This window comes from Pelophylax lessonae (genome assembly GCF_965119305.1).
Source record: "Pelophylax lessonae genome assembly, chromosome: 11".
Lineage (NCBI taxonomy): Eukaryota > Metazoa > Chordata > Amphibia > Anura > Ranidae > Pelophylax > Pelophylax lessonae.
Genome location: NC_138778.1, coordinates 57812543 through 57826618, shown reverse-complemented (window position 1 = coordinate 57826618; position 14076 = coordinate 57812543).

Here is a 14076-nt window from a genome sequence, read left to right as displayed (position 1 = left end):
GGAATGCCTGCAGCAGTGCAGGCGGCTTGGTACCCTTACGCCATGAGCAACACATGGTAGTCAGTCTCTCCCCAGCTGCCTCTGACAGAATGCAGGGAGTGGAGTGCACTGAACCTGCCCCTCCTCCTTCCTGCATTTTCCTGTACACAGAGGAGGAAGCGGGGAGCAGCACACCACTCTGCCACAACCTGGCTGATCGGAGGACTGTGATTTAACTACTATACTAACCTGCAGAGAGGGGATGGGCATTTGGGATGGATGGAGCTGGGATGGGTTTGGAGGATGGATGGCACTAGTGTGGGGGGGTGAAAGGAGCCGGGATAGGTGTGAGGGATGGATGGGATTGGGGCAATGGACAGAGACGGGGAGGATGGATGGAGCCGAGATGAGATCTTAGGATCAAATAGAGTTGGGATGGGATTGGGGGAATGGATGGTGCCAGCCTCTGCATTTTGTACATTACACACTCCTGCCCTCTGCATTCTGTACATTACCTACTCCTGCCCCCTGCATTCTATACATTATATACTCCTGCCTTCTGTACATTACACACCCCTACCCCCTGTGTTCTGTACATTACACACCCCTACCCCCTGTGTTCTGTACATTACACACTCCTGCCCCCTGCATTCTGTACATTATACACTCCTGTCCCCTGTATTCTGTACATTATACACTCCTGCCCCCTACATTCTGTGCATTATACACTCCTGTCCCCTGCATTCTGTACATTATACACGCCTGTCCCCTGCATTCTGTACATTATACACGCCTGTCCCCTGCATTCTGTACATTACACACGCCTGTCCCCTGCATTCTGTACATTACACACTCCTCCTTCTGTACATTATACACGCCTGTCCCCTGCATTCTGTACATTATACACGCCTGTCCCCTGCATTCTGTACATTATACACGCCTGTCCCCTGCATTCTGTACATTATACACGCCTGTCCCCTGCATTCTGTACATTACACACTCCTGCCTTCTGTACATTATACACGCCTGTCCCCTGCATTCTGTACATTATACATGCCTGTCCCCTGCATTCTGTACATTACACACGCCTGTCCCCTGCATTCTGTACATTACATACCCCTGCCTTCTGTACATTACACATGCCTGTCCACTGCATTCTGTACATTACACATTTCTGTACCCTGCATTCTGTACATTATACTCCTGCCTTCTATACATCACATACTCCTGCCCCCTGCCTTCTATACATTACATACTCCTGCCTTCTATACATTACATACTCCTGCCCTCTGCATTCTATACATTACATACTCCTGTACTATATACACAATACTGTACATTATATACTTCTCACCAAAGTCTTTATTGTCTCAACAGTTGCTGGTTGCTATGCTGTCCCTCACTATTTTAATGAAGTTCTTCTTTAAGGTAGGCTCAGACAAAGCAATCAAAGCATATTTTATCGGTACAAGTAAGCCTGGGTTTTGTTTAACCACCTCCCTAAAGCCCCTCCCACTGCTAAGCAATTGGCCACGCCCACATTTTACTGACATAGGACTTATCCCTCTTCCAGTGTCCCTCATTCCGAAGTTCAAATGTTGGGAGGTATGTAGATGCCAGGTCCTAGAATACATACTAACTGATCCTTCACTCAAAAGAAAGTAGGCAGAAGTATTTACTGGTTATAGTAAAATTATTTATCTTATTTTAAACTTTTTTAAAAATTTTTTTTCTAATATACCTCTTTAATTAGGTACATTTTAAACAGGTCTTTTCCCTCTTTCAGTGTTCCCTCATTCCGAAGTTCAAATGTTGGGAGGTATACATGCGCATCTTGTGATTTGGAACCATAGGCAGAATCTGGCAATTCCGTCGCAAATCAAATTGCCCGGGTGTGAACGGAGCCTTAAACTTTTCCTCTTGCACACATGGACCTTTTTTTAAATTTATCAGCAAGGGAGTTTATGGGCCGTTGTCTGAATGCCCTAAAATCACGTTCAAGAACAGTTCTTCTTGCCACCAAAACACGCAAAACGCACTTTTATCAGTGTTTTTTACCATTGCAAAACAATGTAAGTTGGTGTAATTTTACAAAAACGCTGATGTTGAAAGACACGCATAAACGTGATGATAAAACGATTTTTAAAAGCACGTTTTTAAAGCAGCAGTTTCCCGGCCAGCAAACCGATGTCCAGAAAGACTTTTTTGAACGTCCTTTGTGCATGGAGCTTAAAGGCCCGTACACACGTACCGATTGTCGGCCGCCGAACGATCGGCCGATTTTCGGCTTGTTAGTATGATGCTTCCGACAGCGCACTTTCGGCCGAACAGAATCTGTCGTGCAAGCATTAAAATTTTTGTATGCCGACACCAGAACGGCCGATTGTTCGCCAGTCAGTACAGAATTCGGCCGACAGACAGCAGATTTGCAAGACTGGGCATGCTCAGAAAAGAAAAAAGACAAGGAAAGTTAAACATCACATGACATCACTTCTGCAGTCGGCTGTTGTTGGCCGACAAAATTCGTGTGCAGTCTTTTGCAGTTTTCAACAGACACGACAGCCCTCGGACAAAAGACGGCCGATCGTTCGGCCGACGATCGGTACGTGTGTACGGGGCTTTAGGCTCCATTCACACTTAGGCAATTTAAATTGCGAGTGAGACTTCGTAATGGTACCCGAATCACTGCAAAATTGAAACGCGTAAAGCTTGTTGCTCAAAAAGGAGTAGGAGCTTCTTTTGGACGACAGTGTTGCGATTTGCCACAAAGCAACATCTCACCGCGACTGCGGTGTCGTTAGGAAGTAATGGCATCGCAAAGTCATCCAGCGTTTTGCAGCAACTTATGGTTGCAGCAATTTAGGACGCAATATGAATCACCTAGATGTGAATGGAGCCTACTAAAGCTCCATTCACACCTGATCGCGATTCCGCCCGTGATTTCAAATCACAGTAAAACGCGGGATGCATTTGCGATGCTATTACTTGTTTATGGCACCCCAGTTGGACTGCAATTGCAATGCTTTGTTGCTCAAAGGAACATGAGCAACCTTTGGGCAACAGCGCGATTGGGGTGACCTTAGCAAGTCATTAGCATTTTGCATCAATTTGAAATTGTGGCAATTCCACCGGAAATCAGGTGTGAACAGAGCCTTGTATAAAAAGCGAGACTTCTTTTATTTGGAGAGAAAGATGAGGGGTTAGAGTCCTGTGAAATGCTTATGATGGGCCATACTCACTATAAGATTTTCTGAAGACTTTTTCCTTTAGACTTACCTAAACCATATAATGTGAGGTCAAACCTAAACACTTTCAATTTGTATGCAATCTGGCAGGCCCTTGCACTACATAGAAAAGGTAAATCTGAAGGAAAAAGTCTTCAGAAAATCTTATAGTGTGTATGGCCCTTTAGTCTACCACAAATGGCATGACCAGAGACAGACTATATACAGTGGGTACGGAAAGTATTCAGACCCCCTTAAATTTTTCACTCTTTGTTATATTGCAGCCATTTGCTAAAATCATTTAAGTTCATTCTTCTTCCTCATGAATGTACACATAGCACCCCATATTGACGGAAAAACACAGAATTGTTGACATTGTTGCAGATTTATTAAAAAAGAAAAACTGAAATATCACATGGTCCTAAGTATTCAGACCCTTTGCTCAGTATTTAGTAGAAGCCCCCTTTTGATCTAATACAGCCAGGAGTCTTTTTGGGAAAGATGCAACAAGTCTTTCACACCTGGATTTGGGGATCCTCTGCCATTCCTCCTTGCAGATCCTCTCCAGTTCTGTCAGGTTGGATGGTAAACGTTGGTGGACAGCCATTTTTAGGTCTCTCCAGAGATGCTCAATTGGGGTAAAGTCAGGGCTCTGGCTGGGCCATTCAAGAACAGTCACGGAGTTGTTGTGAAGCCACTCCTTCGTTATTTTAGCTGTGTGCTTAGGGTCATTGTCTTGTTGGAAGGTAAACATTTGGCCCAGTCTGAGGTCCAGAGCACTCTGGAGAAGGTTTTTGTCCAGGATATCCCTGTACTTGGCCGCATTCATCTTTCCCTCGATTGCAACCAGTCGTCCTGTCCCTGCAGCTGAAAAACACCCCCACAGCATGATGCTGCCACCACCATGCTTCACTGTTGGGACTGTATTGGACAGGTGATGAGCAGTGCCTGGTTTTCTCCACACATACCGCTTAGAATTAAGGCCAAAAAGTTGTATTTTGGTCTCATCAGACCAGAGAATCTTATTTCTCACCATCTTGGAGTCCTTCAGGTGTATTTTAGCAAACTCCATGCAGGCTTTCATGTGTCTTACACTGAGGAGAGGCTTCCGTCGGGCCACTCTGCCATAAAGCCCCGACTGGTGGAGGGCTGCAGTGATGGTTGACTTTCTACAACTTTCTCCCATCTCCTGACTGCATCTCTGGAGCTCAGCCACAGTGATCTTTGGGTTCTTCTTTACCTCTCTCACCAAGGCTCTTCTCCCCCGATAGCTCAGTTTGGCCGGACGGCTAGCTCTAGGAAGGGTTCTGGTCGTCCCAAACGTCTTCCATTTGAGGATTATGGAGGCCACTGTGCTCTTAGGAACCTTAAGTGAAGCAGAAATCTTTTTGTAACCTTGGCCAGATCTGTGCCTTGCCACAATTCTGTCTCTGAGCTCTTCAGGCAGTTCCTTTGACCTCATGATTCTCATTTGCTCTGACATGCATTGTGATCTGGAAGGTCTTGTTTAGACAGGTGTGTGGCTTTCCAAAGCTGCTGCAGCTATGAACCAAAAGACATGTATATTAAAAAAGAATAGCGCGCAAATGCAAAAGAAATTACTACCAAATCTGAAGAGAGTCCATAAATAAAAATGGGGGTTTGGTCCCACCATATGGCCATATCGTGCTCAAGCCCACTACTGCGTCAAAGTACCCCATTATCAGTGGGTCCTACACTATCCATGAAAAAGAGATGAATCCAGCCCTTCTAACCCTTGGAGATAACACTCCTTGCTGGGGAAGATGTGCAAATGCACTACAGGGGACTCCTCCTATATCCACTTGATGGTGGACACTGATTGAGTACAGGTGTGTGTGGGGGGTGGGGAGGGCTGCTCAACCTCGATAGTCTGGTCAGACCGAATACATAATAAACAGGCAAAAAATTTGGGGGAGCATACCCATGTATTTCCAAAGCTGCTGCAGCTATGAACCAAAAGACATGTATATTAAAAAAGAATAGCGCGCAAATGCAAAAGAAATTACTACCAAATCTGAAGAGAGTCCATAAATAAAAATGGGGGTTTGGTCCCACCATATGGCCATATCGAAAGTAATTTCTTTTGCATTTGCGCGCTATTCTTTTTTAATATACATGTCTTTTGGTTCATAGCTGCAGCAGCTTTGGAAATACATGGGTATGCTCCCCCAAATTTTTTGCCTGTTTATTATGTATTCGGTCTGACCAGACTATCGAGGTTGAGCAGCCCTCCCCACCCCCCACACACACCTGTACTCAATCAGTGTCCACCATCAAGTGGATATAGGAGGAGTCCCCTGTAGTGCATTTGCACATCTTCCCCAGCAAGGAGTGTTATCTCCAAGGGTTAGAAGGGCTGGATTCATCTCTTTTTCATGGATAGTGTAGGACCCACTGATAATGGGGTACTTTGACGCAGTAGTGGGCTTGAGCACGATATGGCCATATGGTGGGACCAAACCCCCATTTTTATTTATGGACTGTTTATTATGTATTCGGTCTGACCAGACTATCGAGGTTGAGCAGCCCTCCCCACCCCCCACACACACCTGTACTCAATCAGTGTCCACCATCAAGTGGATATAGGAGGAGTCCCCTTTAGTGCATTTGCACATCTTCCCCAGCAAGGAGTGTTATCTCCAAGGGTTAGAAGGGCTGGATTCATCTCTTTTTCATGGATAGTGTAGGACCCACTGATAATGGGGTACTTTGACGCAGTAGTGGGCTTGAGCACGATATGGCCATATGGTGGGACCAAACCCCCATTTCTATTTATGGACTCTCTTCAGATTTGGTAGTAATTTCTTTTGCATTTGCGCGCTATTCTTTTTTAATATAGGTGTGTGGCTTTCCTAATCAAGTCCAATCAGTATAATCAAACACAGATGGACTCAAATGAAGGTGTAGAACCATCTCAAGGATGATCAGAAGAAATGGAAAGCACCTGAGTTAAATATATGAGTGTCACAGCAAAGGGTCTGAATACTTAGGACCATGTGATATTTCAGTTTTTCTTTTAATAAATCTGCAACAATGTCAACAATTCTGTGTTTTTCCGTCAATATGGGGAGCTGTGTGTACATTCATGAGGAAGAAGAATGAACTTAAATGATTTTAGCAAATGGCTGCAATATAACAAAGAGTGAAAAATTTAAGGGGGTCTGAATACTTTCCGTACCCACTGTATATAGAGGCAGTTTTTGCATTTTTCATGGATTTTTTTATTTGGCACAACTGGTAGTAGAGGAGAAGACTCGTACATTTTTGTCCTCACACTTTTAAATTTGAATGCCTTTGAGTAAACCAGTTTCAAGCACTCCCGGTCACTGTCAGCTATTTTTGCACACATTAGTAAAATCTTTTTAGGCCTGAAGATTGCATAAACCCCCCAAACATACATTTTCTGTAAGCAGACACCCTAAAGAATATTGAGTAATAGTTTCAGTTTTTTATGTCACATAATAGGAGTGCAACAGTTACCCACTTCAGTTTCCCGGAAGATTTACCCCCCTCCTTCATGACCAGGCCATTTTCTGCGATGAGATGTTGTACCTAAATAAAATTTCTCTCTTTTTCCAACAAATAGAGCTTTTGGTGGTATTTGATCACCTCTGGTGTGTTTATTTTTTGCGCTATAAACCAAAAAATACCAACATTTTTTAAAACAAAATTTTTGTTTTTTTCTGCTATAAAACCCCCAAAAAGTATACAAACATTACCCCATAATGTAAGTATGAATGACCTTGCGCTTGTGGTAGATAATAAATTAAATATGACAAGGATGTCCTTTATCTCCTCTTTTATTCGCCCTCTCGCTGGAACCCTTTCTTTGTACGGTTCGACAAAATCCAGATATACAGGGACTGCAAGTGGGTGTGGGCCATTATAAGATTTCCGCTTATGCCGATGACCTTATGTTTTCCCTGATAAACCCAATTATCTCTTTGCCGAATTTACTGCGGGAACTAACCAGATACGGATCCTTATCGAATTTCAAAATCAACTATAGTAAGTCGGAGGCGATGGGAGTGGGGGTGAGCGCGTCACTCCTGCGAATGCTACAGACAAACTTTTGCTTCCGATGGACTAATAGAGCCTTACGTTACCTTGGTACTTATATCCCACCATGTCTATCCAAGGTTTATGATTTGAATTTTCCTCCTTTGATAGCGGAGACACGTACCCTCCTGGAAAAGTGGCACATGGGCCTCCACTCGTGGTTTGGCAGGTGCAATTTAATAAAGATGAATATTCTGCCTAAACATATTTATTTGATAAGAGCTTTACCGGTTCGGCTACCTGCTCGATATTTCCATCTGATTCATGCTCTTTTTATTAAATTTGTCTGGGCAAAGAAAAGACCCCGCCTAGCGCGGAAGCAATTATCTTGGCCAAAAAAGTGTGGTGGTCTAGCCCTCCCGGATATGGAAAAATATTTCCAGGCAGCCCACCTGAGTAGGGTGGTGGATTGATGTAGACATCACGCACTTAAATTATGGACTAGTATAGAACAAGCACAGACAAACATTCCCCTTAGAGGAGCACTTTGGTGCTACTCAGATTTACCCTCACAATTGAGACTCCATCCTCTTATAGGCACCACGTTGCGTATAGGTTATCTAGCTAATGTGAGATACTCTATTACTCCCCCCTGCTCCCCACTGTTTCCGGTGATTGGAAATCCCCAATTTAAGCCTGGACTTTCATCAGCAGACTTGATGGCGCTGGGCACAGCTGGATGTGCTCGAGCTGAGCAATTTCTTGTAGCAGATAACTGGCCGACAGTAGAGACTCTGATGAACAAGGATGGTGACTTTAAGCTAACCTTCTGGTCGGCTCTACAACTTCATCATTTCCTGGGTACCCTGCCGAATTCTGCAGAGTACTCAAGGAGCCTGTCTAAATTTGAAGGATACTGTCGGGGAGAAGGAGTGCTATTACACACGCTCTCCTTATTATATAGCTTATTAATGCCATCACCGGATAATTTAGCTTTGCCCTGGTTGACCAAGTGGGCAATTGATTTAAATTGTACCTTCACACCATCACAAATACAGAACATGCTCTCGCTGGCCTTCAAAACATCTATCTGTACTAAAATCCAAGAGACCAATTTTAAAATACTGACCAGATGGTATTATACACCTTATAAACTTCACAGGATATTTCCAACCACACCAGCGAACTGTTGGAGATGTGGAGGAGAAGATGCAATGATATTTCACATTTTTTGGTCCTGTCCGAAACTTTCAGGATATTGGGCTGAGGTGAAAACTATTGTCCAAAAATTTACGGAATACACTATTCACGAAGACCCGGCTTTTTTTCTGTTCCATCTCTCAGATATTCCCATACAGAGATATGAGAAGTCAGTGGTGCGACACTTGGTTAATGGGGCGAAGGCCTGTATTCCTGCGTTATGGAAAAGCCCATACCCCCCTACGATAAAAGACTGGTTACGCAGAGTAGAAGCTATTAATAAAATGGAAGACCTGGTGCTGACATCACAGTGTAAACGCGGACTGTATACTGAGACTTGGGAGCTCTGGAACAGTGTAAACGCGGACTGTATACTGAGACTTGGGAGCTCTGGAACACTTTCATCTTGTCAGAGGAGGGGGTTAAGTTGTTACGGACATGAGTGAAGAGGCAAAGGGGGACCCATAGGGTCGGTGATGGGAGGGGGAAGAGAGGAAAACTTCTGGGAGGAGGGTTCGGGGAGGGGGGGTCTCCCCCCCCCTTTTTCCCCCCTGCCCTCCCCCCTTTCCCCCCTGCCTTTCCCCCCCCCTTTTCCCCCTGCCCTCCCCCCCCTATAATCTATAATTATATAGATTTAATAATTTAAGAGGCCTTCCTGAAGGGAATACAGTGGATGAGGTTAGGACTGGAACGGTCTCTTAGGTATGTAGGAGTTTCAATGTTGTTATAATTGGACAGTGCTGTATTTACTATTTTTTTTTTTTGAACTGTTGTAAATCCCTATTTGTGTTTGGAAAAAGGAATAAAAGATATATTTGAAAAAAAAATAAATTAAATATTTAAATTGGATCTGTGTAAGCCGCCTGCTGCAGTGTAAAAGTGCTAGTGCTTTTTAGAAGTGGTGGACAAAGATTGCAGCGCTGCTTAAATATCTGTGTTATCTATCATAAATGAATAAATAAAACAATTTGTGCAAAATTGTGCATAGACTTGTAAACTGTGCAAAAAAGCAAATAAATATATAGCTTTTGAAATGTATCACAAATGTCCATAAACCAGTCCTTTAAAAATCAAGATCAAAAGTGCTTGGTGCTTGTTCCGTGCTTGCTTGCGGGGTCACCCCCTATGTGATTCTACTTACCACAATGTGGTTAAACAAAGGCATGGAATGTAGATTGTATTATCCTTAAACTTCTTATGGACTGTTTTGATGATGCCGGAAAAGATCCTTTAAAGAGGTGGTGTTCCTGAGTTTCCTCATAAAAAAGAAGCTTTATATAGTGAAGATCGTTTTAAACATAACGTTTATTATAAAGCAAAGGGAATTCTCACACATGATTATGATTTTAACATGTTTGTGAGTATTCCCGCAAGCAAGCACAGAACAAGCACCAAGCACTTTTGATCTTGATTTTTAAAGGACTGGTTTATGGACATTTGTGATACATTTCAAAAGCTATATATTTATTTGCTTTTTTGCACAGTTTACAAGTCTATGCACAATTTTGCACAAATTGTTTTATTTATTTATTCATTAATGATAGATAACACAGATATTTAAGCAGCGCTGCAATCTTTGTCCACCATTACCCCATAATGACCCATATACCCATAACCCTCATAATGACAGCGTAAAAGAAGTTTGTTTGAAATCTTTGCAAATTTATATAAAAAAAAAAAAAATGAAAACAATTATATACACATAAATATTCACAGCCTTTGCCATGACACTCAAAATTGAGCTCAGGTGCATCCTGTTTCCACTGATAATCCTTGAGATGTTTCTTCAACTTGATTGGAGTCCACCTATGGTAAATTCAGTTGATTGGCCATGATTTGGCAAGGCACACATCTTTCTTTATAAGGTCCCACGGTTAACAGTCCATGCCAGAGCACAAACCAAGCCATGAAGTCCAAAAAAATTGTCTGTAGACCTCAGAGACAGGATTGTATCGCGGCACACATCTGGGGAAGGGTACAGAACAATTTCTGCAGCAATGAAGGTCCCAATGAACACAGTGCCTTCCATCATTGGTAAATGGAAGAAGTTTGAAACCACCAGGACTCTTCCTAGAGCAGACCACCTGGCTAATCTGAGCGATCAGTGGAGAAGACTGTTAGTCTGGCAGGTGACCAAGAACCCGATGGTCACTGTGAAAGAGCTCCAGCGTTTCTCTGTGGAGAGAGGAGAACCTTCCAGAAGACTAACCATCTCTGCAGAACTCCACCAATCAGGCCTGTATGGTAGAGTGGCCAGACGGAAGCCACTCCTCAGTAAAAGGCACATGACCACTATGGGGATGTTTTTCAGCGGCAGGAACTGGAAGACTAGTCAGGATTGAGGGAATTAATGCAGCAATGTACAGAGACATCCTTGATGAACACCTGCTCCAGAGCACTCTGGACCTCAGACTCAGGCAAAAGTTTTCTTCCAACAGGACAACGACCCTACGCAAACAGCCAAGATAACAAAGGAGTGGCTACAGGATAACTCTGTGAATGTCCTTGAGTAGCCCAGACTTGAATATCTCTGGCGAGATCCTGAAATTTGCTGTGTACCAACGTACAACCTGATGGAGCTTGAGAGGCCCTGCAAAGAAGAATGGGAGAAACTGCTCCAATAAATAGTTGTGCCAAGGTTGTAGCATCATACTCAAAAAGACTTGAGGCTGCAATTGGTGCCAAAGGTGCTTCAACAAAGTATTGAGCAAAGGCTGTAAATACTTATGTACATGGGATTTTTTTTTCTTTGTTTTTTATTAATAATACATTTTCAAAGACTTCAAACAAACTTCTTTCGCGTATTTATTATGGGGTATTGTTTGTAGAATTTTGAGGAAAATAATGAATTTAATCCGTTTTGGAAAAAGGCTGTAACATAATGTGGAAAAAGTGAAGCGCTGGGAATGCTTTCCAGATGCACTGTATGTTTGGTAAAAAAAAAAGTCACAATAAGTGTATGTATATTGATTGGTTTGTGCAAAATTTAGTGTCTACAAACTATGGGATATTTTTTATTTTTTACTAGTAATGGCGGCAATCAGCGACTTATATCGGGACTGCGATATTGTGATGGACATTCAGACACTGACACTTTTTGGGGACCAGTGACACTAATACAGTGGTCAGTAATAAAAATATGCACTGTCACTGTACTAATGACACTGCCTGGGAAGGGATCATCAGGGTCGATCAAAGGGTTAATACACAAAATTTGGTAAAGAGGCAGGTTACATTTAGGGCACACACAAAATAAATGACCCCATTTTTTGGTAAAATGTAAAAGATGAGGTTGTGCCAAGTAAATAGATACCCAACATGTCAAACCGTAAAATTGCACGTGCCTATGAAATGACAACAAATTTCAGTACATTATATTTTCCAAAGGCGATGCTTTAAAGTTTAGAGCAAGCCTAGGCAACCTTTGAAAGGTGGAGATCTACCTGAACAACAGGAAAGAAATGTAAAATTGGCTGTTCAATGCCCTTTAAAAAAAAAAAAAAAGTGTTTCTCTTTGGTTCATTGACAGACACAGCTTCTGATTCTACTTAACCATTGGGTTATACTGCTCCCTACAGGAGTTGGACACTAGGCAGGAAAAAGCTTGACTATGCCTATAGGCAGTCCGAGGTGGTATACACCCACTCTCAGCTATAGGCACTTCATTTTTTTTTCTGCCTAGTCAGGAGTAAGGAACTATTTCCTTGCTGCAAACTGGTCCTGGCAATTGTTTTTATTTTAAATGGAATTTTTTTCCTCCTTTTTTAAAATTTTGTTTTTGTGTGAACTACAATCTAGTGCCGGACTGGGCGACGAACTGGATAATATAGATCCTTAGGGTCCCACCAGTTCGGCCAGCAAACGCGCAGACCGCAGCTTTGCGTTTGGTCGGCTGGGACATAGCTCCACTGGACGGGGGTCTGGCCTGCAAGTTAAACTTTTTGCGAGGACACATACAAACTGGCTTTGGCCAGAATCAGTGTTTCCTTTTGGCCAACAGCACCCACATTCTGATTGAGCGGTGTCCTGTTCAGGGTGCCCACCCTGTTCCTGGTGTGGTAAGTAGCTCTCCCCCCCCCCACTACCCCTGGAGGGTTTTGGGGTGGACATGGGACCCTCCCTGGCATGGTCGGACCCCATAGGTTCCTCTCTCTTTACCCCCCAGCCCCTCTAAAATTTCGGTCATTGTGGGTCTTTCAGCCTCCCCCCTCCACCGCAGGTGAGGTGATGAGCTGGCTTTGCCACATGCACTTAAGGGGGGCTGGTTGGAATTGCTGCTGCCTGGGTTTTCCTGGTGCGCAACGGGGGGGGTTGAGCAGGGTTCCCTGCCATCCTGGGGGTAGTGACTAGGGCAAGGATGCCCTCTGGGCTCCCTGTGGCGGTTGTTGGGCTGGGGGAGCGGATGTTTTTACCATCTGTGGGTACGCGCCTCACCCGGCCGGATCCAGTCAAAAATTTAGGCTGCAGCTTTGCGACCTACTCATCGGAACCTACGTGAGGCGGCCCCTGTAAGGATGGCTGAAGCCACTGCCTCCCTTTTGGGCATCCGCCATCCCTGGGTGGTCGGGTCCACTGGGACTGGCGGCCGGGCACCCTCAAAAGTTCAGGCTGCAGCTTGCGGCCTACTAGGCCATGCGGCTGAGTCGGGCACCGGCCCCAGTGCGTGTAGCTGAAGCCCCCACTCTTCCTTTGGGCATCTGCCGGGCTGAGGATCCATGCAATTGCTGCTGGGCCCCCACAAAAATTTAGGCCACGGCTTGTGGCCCGCTGGGCCATATGGTCAGCTTGGCACCTCCCTTGGACAGGGGGTGCACTTCATTTTTAATGACAGTTTTGCTGCCATTAGTTTGTGGGGGCACCTGCCTTGTTTTAGAGAGGGTACCTTGCCTGCGCGTCTGCGTGACGGCCGGCGGCCTGCTTTTAAGGAGGCTTTGTCTAATTATGTCCTCTATGGAGGGCGACTCCCCCTTGTTTTTGTGGGGTCCAATAGGTGGTCCATTTGTGGACCCTTTGCAGGATCGCAGTCGGCGGCCTCCCCTGACGGTTATGTTTTCAGGTAGTGTGAGCTCAGTATATAGCGACACTACTGAGTCTGCGTCCACGCACCCTGTGTGCTCAGATAGTGAGGATGATTCCTCTGCTCCTCTAGCTGCCCTTAAATAGGCGCTGGTGGATCACAAACAGTGGGGTTGTCCAAAACGCAGTGATTTGCTAGGCGTTCTTTGCTTGCAGTATCCTTATGAGGATTTACTGCGTAAAAGGTGGACAGTCCCACCAGTAGTGGTCTCGTGGGTTTCCAGGTCAAATTGAGTTACCCATATCCCGGTTGAGGAGTCCCCGACCTTTACAGGTCCAGCTAATAAGAGGGCGAATGCTCTGGCCCGCCATATGTGCGCTGTGGCTGGTTCAGCAATTAGGTCGGTAACTACTACTGCCCTGGTGTTGTGGACTCTGACAGAGTGGGCTAAGCTGTTACGCTGGGACCTAGAGGGAGAATAGCCTCCCCCTGTCTTTGTGGAGCTGGCGGACTGGTTGGTCCAGGGTCTACAGTTTGTCTGTGATGCCTTCTTTGGATGTGGCTCCTTTGATTTCAAGGCTGTCTGTATCAGTAGTGGTCCTTCAGCGTATTGTCTGGCTGAAATGCTGGTCTGCG